Source organism: Elephantulus edwardii, unplaced genomic scaffold (assembly GCF_000299155.1).
Source record: "Elephantulus edwardii isolate Elephantulus edwardi_28Jun2011 unplaced genomic scaffold, EleEdw1.0 scaffold00330, whole genome shotgun sequence".
NCBI classification, from domain to species: Eukaryota; Metazoa; Chordata; class Mammalia; order Macroscelidea; family Macroscelididae; genus Elephantulus; species Elephantulus edwardii.
The window spans coordinates 2,387,953-2,397,705 of record NW_006400080.1 but is presented as its reverse complement, the minus strand read 5'-3'; positions in this window follow the sequence as shown (position 1 = coordinate 2,397,705).

Sequence of the window (9,753 nt, the reverse complement as noted above, 5' to 3'; positions counted from 1 at the left end):
CAGTTGGGTCGCCCTTCTTTGGGATGGGAACAAATATTGACCTCTTCTAGTCAGTTGGCCAAGTGGTTGTTCTCCAGATTTCTTGGCACAACTTGTTGAGCACATCCACGGCAGCTTCTGTTACCTGAAATATGTCAATTGGTATACCATCTATTCCGGGGGCCTTATTATGCAAAGGTGCCAAATAATGCAGGTCCAGGAGTAGTCAAGTGACTGAAGAGAAGTAGCATTTATTTGGAAGTATAAAGTTCCCTCTAAGTTGGAATTGGGAGTTCTTTAACAACTTATCAAATCTGCTATTTCTCATCTATTATTAATATGGAAACAGTAGACAGAGCTTTTTATGGTACAGACCCATCAACATTCCTAAGTTCTGTTAAGGAAAGCCCAATAAAGTCATCCTCTGATCCAAACCTACATTAGCTATGAATGTAGAGATTTTTGTATAATTACTAAGAATATCCTTGACTTTCAGCCAAGGTCCTGTATTATCCTTCCAGGTAAACCTCTGAAAAGCTACTTCTGGTGCATTTATTCTCAGGGTGATAAGCGTGATAAGTTTCTCCTTGGTTAAATGTTAGTCAAATTGTATGGTCTTTAGCTCGATGATTTTACCCTTCAACAACAAAAATAAAACTGGGATTAGGTATAATTTGTCCTACTAGACATTTCCCTTGGATTTTGAGAGGGTCAATACAGGTGAGTACCCAGATATAAGTATCTAGACACCAGGCTTCATAAAGGATACAATTTAGGTTATTATAGCAAACCAACAGTTGTCAGTTCAAGCTCATCTTCCATGGCCATTTAGCTATAACAACCAGGGTTTAATTGTTGATTAAAAATGAGCTTCCATTAGTTTTTGTTAAGTGTCTTCAAATCCAGTAAGACTCGTTGTTGTTGTGTACTGTGGAGCTGGAAAAGACCCATGTCTTACTCTCAAGCAAGTTTTCAGAGGCAGTCAATTGTACAGAGAAGACTGCTCATCCTTCTCCCATGAAGCAGTTGGCTGATTTGAACCATGTGTCTTTGAGACTCTTAGCAAATCTAAGAAAAACAAACCTGAAACTGGTCCTATCCTGTGCTATCCTCATCATCTCTGATACACTTGAATTCATTGCTGCAGTCAGGTGACAACAAATCATTTTGTAGAGGGACCTTGTGAGGGACAGATGTGAAGTCTCCATTCAGCTTTGACTCATTTCAGTCTCTGGTTCTGTGCTGCTGCTGTCACCGAGGTTCCAGACTGAATGGCACAGGAATTTCTAACAAGTTCATTTTTACCTTAAATAAAAGCAACTCTATGATTAAACCCCCACCCTGCCCATCCTCAACCCACTGCTTCCACACTTCCCCCGCCTTGCATCCTCATACTTGTTTTAAAATAGTGGGCTTATGCAATATTTGTCCTTATGGGATTGAGTTAGTTCACTTTAATGCTCTCCAGTCCCTCCCAAGTTAGGTGGTGATTTACAAAATCATTGTTGCTGTACGCTTCGTGGTATTCCATCATGTGAATGTACCATAATTTCTCAATCCATTCTATTGTGGTTGGACATTTGTGCGGTTTCCATGTTCTTGTGATGGTGATATTGCTCTGAACATTATTGTGCAAGTCTCAGTTTATGCCTCATTTCTAATTTTCTCGGGATATAGTCCAAGCAGTGGAATAGCTAGCTGGGACATATGAAATAGCTTCATTTGGCTTTTTCTGGAAATGCCAAGCTGCCTTTCAGAGTTTTTGTGCCAGTTTACAGGATGTGGATCCTGTTTCAGATTTCGGCAGGTAGCAGTCCACTTTTGCCAGCTCCATTTGTTGAAGAGGTTGTCATTTCTCCATTTGATAGATTTTATTTTCTTGTTGATTATCAGCTGACCATAGATAGATGGGTCCATTTCTGAGTTCTCAATTCTCATCCATTGGTCTGTGTGCCTGTCATTGTACCAGAACCATGCTGTTTGGTTACTACCACTGCTTAGTGGTTTTTGAAGTCAGTTTTTTATGCCTCCCACTTTGTTTTGCTGAAGTGCTTTGCTTATCCACAGTCTCTTTCCTCTCCAAATACACTTGACAATTTCCTTGAAAGGTGAACTTAGTAACTATATTGGACTTGTGGTGAAAATGTACATTGCTTTTGGTAGGATTACCATTTTCAAAATATTGAGTCTTCCTCTCCATAAACAGTGAACAATTTTTCATTTATTTATTTAGATCTTGTATTGTGTCTCACAAAAATGTTCTATGTTGTTGTTGATTGTTTTTGAGTTAAGCAGGACTCACAGCAACCCTATAATCAAAAGGCTTGAAGCCCCTCTACAACTATCAACATTTATCAAAGTTCATAGAGTTTCTGGAGGCATGTGTTTTAGGAAGTGAATGCTAATAGTTCTTTATATGGGTCTTTTGTGTCTCTAGTTAGGTTCAATCCCAAGTATCTCAATTTATGGTTGGCTATTGTAAATGGCTTTGCTTTCTTGATTGCCTTGTCTGAGTTCTCTTTGTTATTGTACAAGAATCTGATTTTTGGATTTTGATCTTGAATCCTACCAATCTACTAAATTGGCCTACTAGCTCTACCAGTGTTTTTGTTGAGTCCTTGGATATTTCTATGTATACTATCATATCATTTGCATATAGTAATTATTTCACCATCTCTTTGCCCATGTGGGTTCCTTTTATTTCCTCCTCCTGTAGTTATTACCCTAGCAAGTATTTCCAATGCAATATTGAAAAGAATTGGTGACAGTGGGCATCACTGCCTGGTCCCTGTTCACAAAGAAATTGCTTTTAGTCTTTCTCCACTGAGAATTATATTGGTTCTTGGCTTTGTTGAAATACTTTTGACTATGTTGAGGAAATTCCCTTCTATTCCAATTTTGCTGAGTGTCTTAATCATTTTGTTAAATGCCTTTTCTGCCTCAATTGCTAGGGTCATATGGTTGTTATTTGCTTTGTTACTGTGGTGAATTATGTTGTTTGTTTTTTTTTTTTTATGTGGAACAATCTCTGCATACTCACTGTGAATCTCACTTGGTCATGATGAATTTTTTTTTATGAATTATTTTTAAGATGTGCCTTTGGATTCTATTGTTGTTGTTAAGTGTCATTGAGTTGCAGACAACTCATAGCAAACCTACGAAGGAGAATCCTCAACACTTGTATGTCTTTCATCCTCTCTCCAGGTTCATAGGGTTTTCCGGAGCCAAGCTCTTATGGAAGTGGATGCCATTCCTGCTTCCATTTGGGGAGTTTCTCCCAACACTGTCCACCAAGGGTAACCAACCATTAACACATTTGACACCTCAGCATCACACAGTGTTCAACCTCACATCAACCACAAGATACTGCTGTACGGCAAGTTGAAAAACCAGGGCTATATGACCTAGAGGAATGTTTGATCAAAAACAGTGAAGACAGACCCTAGGGCGGTGGATTAAAAGTTACCCACCTTTGGCTTGATTACATCTATAATTTTCTTTTTTGGTGTTATCTTCTGGTTTTGGTATTAGGGCTATGCTTGCTTCACAGCATGTTTCTGGGAGTGTTGCTTCTTTTTCTAATTTTAAAAATAACTAAAGTAGGACTTGTAGTAATTCTTCTCTAAATAGTTGGTAGAATTCAGCTTGAAGCCATCTGTTCCAGGACTTTTTTTGGGGGGAAGTCTTTTTATGACATGCGCAGCTTCATCTTTTGTCTCATCTGTTCATGTGTTCTACACCTGACCCTGTCAATCTGGTAGGCTATGCGTTTCAAGGCCTTTGTCCATTTCCTCTAAGTTTTCAAATTTATCCAAGTATAGCTTTTTATAATATCCCAATATTATAGATTTAATTTTTTCTAGTTCTGTTGTAATGTCATATCTAGTATTCCTAAATTGAGTTATTTGTGTCGTCTCCTTTTTTCTTTTGTTAATTTTCCCAATAGTTTTTCAGTTTTACTGATCCTTTCGAAAAACCAGCTCCTTGTCTTATTGATGGTTTTAATTGCTTTTCTGTTTTCTATCTCCCTGATTTCAGCTCTTGTTCTTATAATTTAGTTGTAGAGGCTGTGCGATTAGATTGATATTCTTTTTTTACTTGATGAAGGTTGAGTTCAAGCATTAATTTTGATTCTTAATTTTTTTATATGTTTGACTAATACTTTGAAATGCCCCCTGAGGACTGCCATAGTGGCAATCCAGAGGCTTTGGTATCTTGTATTTTTATTATCATTTGTTTTTAGGAACTTTTTTTATTTCATTATTTATTCCATAACCAATAGTGCTCTGTTGTTGTTATGTGCCGTCGAGTGGCTTGTGACTCATAGTGACCCTATGTACAACAGCCCTAAACCCTGCTCTATCCTCTGCCAATCTCACTGCCTCTGACAGACCCATCCCGATTACCACAGTTACTGAAGCAGTCCACCTCACAGAGCGTCTTCCACTCTTGCGCCATCCCTCCAGCCTCCCAAGCATGATGTCCCTCTCCAAGGATTTGTCCCTCCTTACAACATGTCCAAAGTATGTCAGATGAAGTCCCAGAACCCTTGCCTCCAAGGAGCAGCCTGGTTTAACCTTCTCCAGAATGAATATGTTTGTTTTCTTGTCAATCATGGTACATTCAATACTCTTCTCCAGCACCACAGCTCAAAGGCATCAATTCTCCTTCTATTCTCCCTAGTCATTGTCCAACTCTGATGTATACCAAGTGATTGCAAAGACTTTAGTCTGTATCAGACGCAACTTAGTCTCCAGAGTGACACCATTGCTCTTCAGTACCCTGGAGAGATCTCTAACAGCAGACTTTCCCATCGCAATAGTTTTTTGATTTCTTGTCTACTGGTGGCAAGAGTGTTTGCTGTGGATCCAAATAGACTAAAGTTGTTAACAATCTCAGTCTTCACCATCCATCCTGATGCTGCCAATTGGTCCGGAGTTGAGAATCTTTGCCTTCTTGACACTGAACCTCAATCCATACTGAAGGCTGCAGTCCTTGACCCTCTGCAGCAAGGTCCTCCTCAGTTTTAGCAAGCAGGTCTGTGTCATCTGCATAATGCAGATCATTAATAGATCTTCCACCAATACTGACACCACACTTCTCCTCATAGAGCCCAGCCTCTCGGATAATCTGTTCTGCATACAGGTTAAAAAGGTATGGAGATAGGACACATCCCTGGCGTATACCTTTCCCAACTTTGAAACATGCAGTGTTTCCCTGCTCTGTTCTGATGACTACCTCTTGGTTCAAGTATAGGTTTTGCATTAGCATGATTAAATATTCTGGGATTCACATTCTTTTCAGAGTCTGGCACAGTTTGTTATGATCCATATGGTCAAACATATTTGCATAATCAATTAAACACAGATATATAGTCTTTTGATATCCCCTGCTTTCAGCTAAGATCCATCTAACATCAGCTACAATAACCCTAGTACCACGACTCCTTCTAAACCCAGCCTGGACTTCAGGCAGTTCACTGCTGATGTGCTGTTCCAGTCATTATTGGATAATCTTCAATAGAATCTTGCTTGCATGTGAAATCAATGATATTTTTCTATACTTTCCACACTCTGTTGGCTCACCCTTCTTTGGAATGGGAACAAATATAGATCTCTTCCAGGCAGTTGGCCATGTGCTTGTTCTCCCGATTTCTTGGCACAATTTGGTGAGTATGTCTAGGGCAGCATTTGTTAGCTGAAGTAAATCAATTGGTATACCACCTATTCCTGGGGCCTTATTTTTTGCTATTATCCTATTAGTTTTCAAGTTTTGGCTTTATCCTCTTTTGGTCAATTTCTAGCTTTATGACCCTGTGGTCTGAGAAGATACTTTATATTATTTGAATGTTTTTAATTTGTTGAGACTTGGTTTGTACTCTAATATGTGATCAGTTCTGCAGAATATGCTATGTGCACTTGAGAAGAAAGTGAATTGAGTTTTAGTTGGGAACAGAGCTTGGAATACATCCATGAGGTCGAGCTGACTGATTGTGTAGTTTATATCTTCTGCCTCTCTGTTAAGTTTCTTTTGAGTTGACCTATTCTTTGGTGAGAATGGTGTGTTAAAGTCTCTTACCACTATTGTCTATTTGTTTCTTCAGTTTTGTTAATAGTGGCTTTAGGTATTTAGCATGTCTATAATTTCGTTTCATAAGTGTTGACCAATGTTACGTCTCTTGATTTACTGTGCCTTTAATAACTTTATAGTGCCCTTCTTTATCTTTGATGGTAGTTTTCATTCTGAAGTTTATTTTATCCGAGATTAGTATGGCCACTCCTTCTTTTTTGTGATTACCATTTGATTGGCATATTTTTTCCCCAGCCTTTGACTTTTGAATCTATTTTTCTCTTCGTTTCTTCAATGTATCTTTCATGGACAACATATTGATAAGCTTTGTTTTTTTCCATTCTGCAACTCTTTTTCTTTTAATAGGTGCATTTTAATCAATTTACATTAAGTGTGATTATTGACAGGCCAGTTTTTATCATTGCCATGTTGCTGTGGTTTTTTGCTGTTGTTGTATTTTGTTACTATGGTCATCAATCCACTTTCCTTTAGTGTCTCTGAGTGAAGTTCTTCCCTTATAAGTTCCTGTTGATTTGGCCTAATTTTCACTCATCCTTAAGTTATTTCTTTTTAGCAAAAGATGTAATTTCTCATCATATTTGATGGAGATCTTGGCTTGGTACAAGGTCCTCCACTAGCATTTGTTTTCTTTCAACTTTCTGTATATACAATCTCACTGTCCTCTTGCTCATGTGGTTTCTGCTGAAAAATCAGAACTTTATCTGATTGCTTTTCCTTTGTAGTGACTGTTTTTCTCATCCTCCTTTCAGTATCTTATACCTATATTTTGTTTTGGAAAATGTGACTATGATATATCTTGATGTTTCCCCGTTTGGGTTTAGTCTATTTGGTGTGGATTACCTGGGAAGTTTTATTCTATCACCTCTTCTACAATTTTCTTAGTGATTTCCCTATTCCTCTCATAGGCTGGGATCCCAGTCATACGTATGTTATTACTTTTGATGTCATGTCACGTGATTCTAATGTTTTCTTCATTTTGTTTCTCATCTTTGGGGTTTTCCCCCCCTAGGATCTTTCTACTGAGGTTCTTATCTTCTAGCTCACTGACTCTCTGCTCCATCTCTTCTGTTCTGATTTTTTGTCCTTCAAGTATGTTGGACACTTCTGCCATTTCAGTCTTAATATTCTGGCTTGTATTTTCAGGCCTCTCTCTAATTTCTATATGCATTGGCAGTAGTACCCTCTCTATCTTGTGATAATCTTTTAAGTCTTGTACCTCTTTATCTGTAGTTTAAATTCTTTCCTTTCTTTCCATTTTCTTCCATATTTGTGCAAGTTCCTCCTCATAAATATATTTCTTCTCGCTCCATGTGTCTGGAGCATTTGATTTCTTAGTGGTTTCCATTGTTTCTTCCATCCTTTGCATCTTCTTCTGTAGCTTTCAAATAACTCTTCATCAATTTATTTTTCCTGTTTCTCTACCTCTTGGTTATTTCCTTTATTTGTGGGTTCCATTGTTACTCTCTCTGCTTTTCATAGAGAAGGCTTACTTGGTTTTTCTATAGTGTTTGAAACTGCTTGCTGGTTTCTTGACATTATGCGACATTTTTCTTGATAAGTGTTAGGTCCTTACTATCTTATCTGTCAATGTTGTTGTTGGTTCTTGTCTTTATAATGTTACTGATTAGTTGCCAAGTTAAAACATTCAGTCTATGGGGTAAGCTACTCTCTCTACTCTGAGTCCTTTCTGGGAAAATTTGCCTTCCATAAAATCTTTTGAGGTTCTCTCTGTTTTGCACTGAAGCTCTTCAGGGATCTTACCTTGATGTAGTCACTTGACACCAACCTGTAGGCTTCCTTCATATGTGAAGTGGCTGAGTGGTGTGAGACCAAGTGGGTCTACTCAAGCAGTTTCTAACGCACCTTTTCTCCTTGACCTAAATGTCTTTCTTAGTCTCTAGAATGGCATGAGATTAGAGACCAGAATTGCCAGCTGAGGAAGCTTGTAGGCAGATGGTCTCAAGTGAGCCTTTCCTCACAGAGAGTTAGGGAAATTCTTTCCTCTGCTCGAATGTCTGTATACTAAAGACTCTTGTCCAGTTTGACCCCTGGGATGGCCCCGCAGCCACAGAGGGAACAGTGCCCAGATGGAAGGACCTATAACCCCAGGAACGTTTCAGTCCCATTTCCCCACAAGCAATGGAGAGTGCTCCTCCAATTGGTTTTTGTAGCTTTAAATTTTACAGGATATTGTCCATCTTTCTCCCATGAAGCCACTAGTGGATTCGAACTGTCAAAGAGATGAGACCTTTGTGTAATCAGTCAAACTACTTACAGATGAAATAATTTTCTCTACATATAAACAAAATAACAGGTATGCCTCGAAGAATAATGGAAGCCTTTGACTTGTAGTGTTAGAGAAAAGTACTAAGTATTTCATGGAATTGCAAATGAACAAATGGGCATGTTTTCAAAAAGTGCAGTCAGAATAGAATGTTCCTAGAAGGCAGTGATGATGAAGCCTGTTTTTATCCTCTCCAGGATGAATCTGTTTGTTTTCCTAGCAGTTCATGGTATTCTCAATACTCTTCTCCAGCACCACAGCTCAAAGGCATTAATTCTCCTTCTACCCTTCTTAGTCATTGTCCAACTCTCTGATGCATAACAAGTGATTGCAAAGACCATGTCCTGTATGAGACACACCTTAGTCTCCAGAGAGACATCATTGCTCTTCAGCACTTTGGAGAGATCCCTAACAGCAGACTTTCCCATTGCAATACTTCTTTTAATTTCCTGGATACTGGTGTCGAGAGTGTTGACTGTGGAACAAAGCAAACTAAAGCTGTGAACAATCTCAGTCTCTTCACCATCCATCCTGATGCTGCCAATTGGTCCAGTGGTGAGAATCTTTGCCTTCTTGACATTGAGCCTCAATCCATATTGGAGGTAAGCACTTCAGGTCCTCCTCAGTTTCCGCAAGCAGGGCTGTCTTATCTGCATATCGCAGATTGTTGACAGATCTTCCACCAATCTTGACCCCACATTTCTCCTCATAGAGCCCAGCCTCCCGGATGATGTGTTCTGCATACAGGTTGAAAAGGTATGGAGACAGGACACATCCCTGGGGTACGCCCTTCCCAATTTTGAACCATGCAGTGTTTCCCTGCTCTGTTCTGATGACTGCCTCTTGGTCCAAGTAGAAATGTCGCATTAGCACCATCAAGTGTTCTGGAATTCCCATTTTCTCAGAGTCACCAAGTTTGTTATGGTCCATACGCCTTTGCATAATCAATGAAGCATAGATAGACATTCCTATGGTATTCCCTGCTTTCAGCCAAGATCGATCTGACATTTGCTTCAATATCCCTAGTACCACGACACCTTCTAAACCCAGCCTGGACTTTTGGCAGTTCTCTGCTGATGTGCTGTTCCAGTCATTTTTGGATAATCTTCAGCAGAATCATGCTTGCATGTAAAATCAATGATATTGTTCTATAGTTTCCACACTGTCTTGGGTTACCTTTCTTTGGAATGGGAACAAATAGAGATATCTTCCAGTCATTGGCCAAGTGGTTGTTCTCCAGATTTCTTGACACAACTTGGTGAACACGTCCAGAGCAGCATCTGTTAGCTGAAATATGTCAATTGGTATACCATCTATTCCTGGGACCTTATTTTTTCCTATTTCTTTCAAAGCAGCTTGAACTTCTTCCTTCATCACCATAGGCTCTTGCTCATATATTG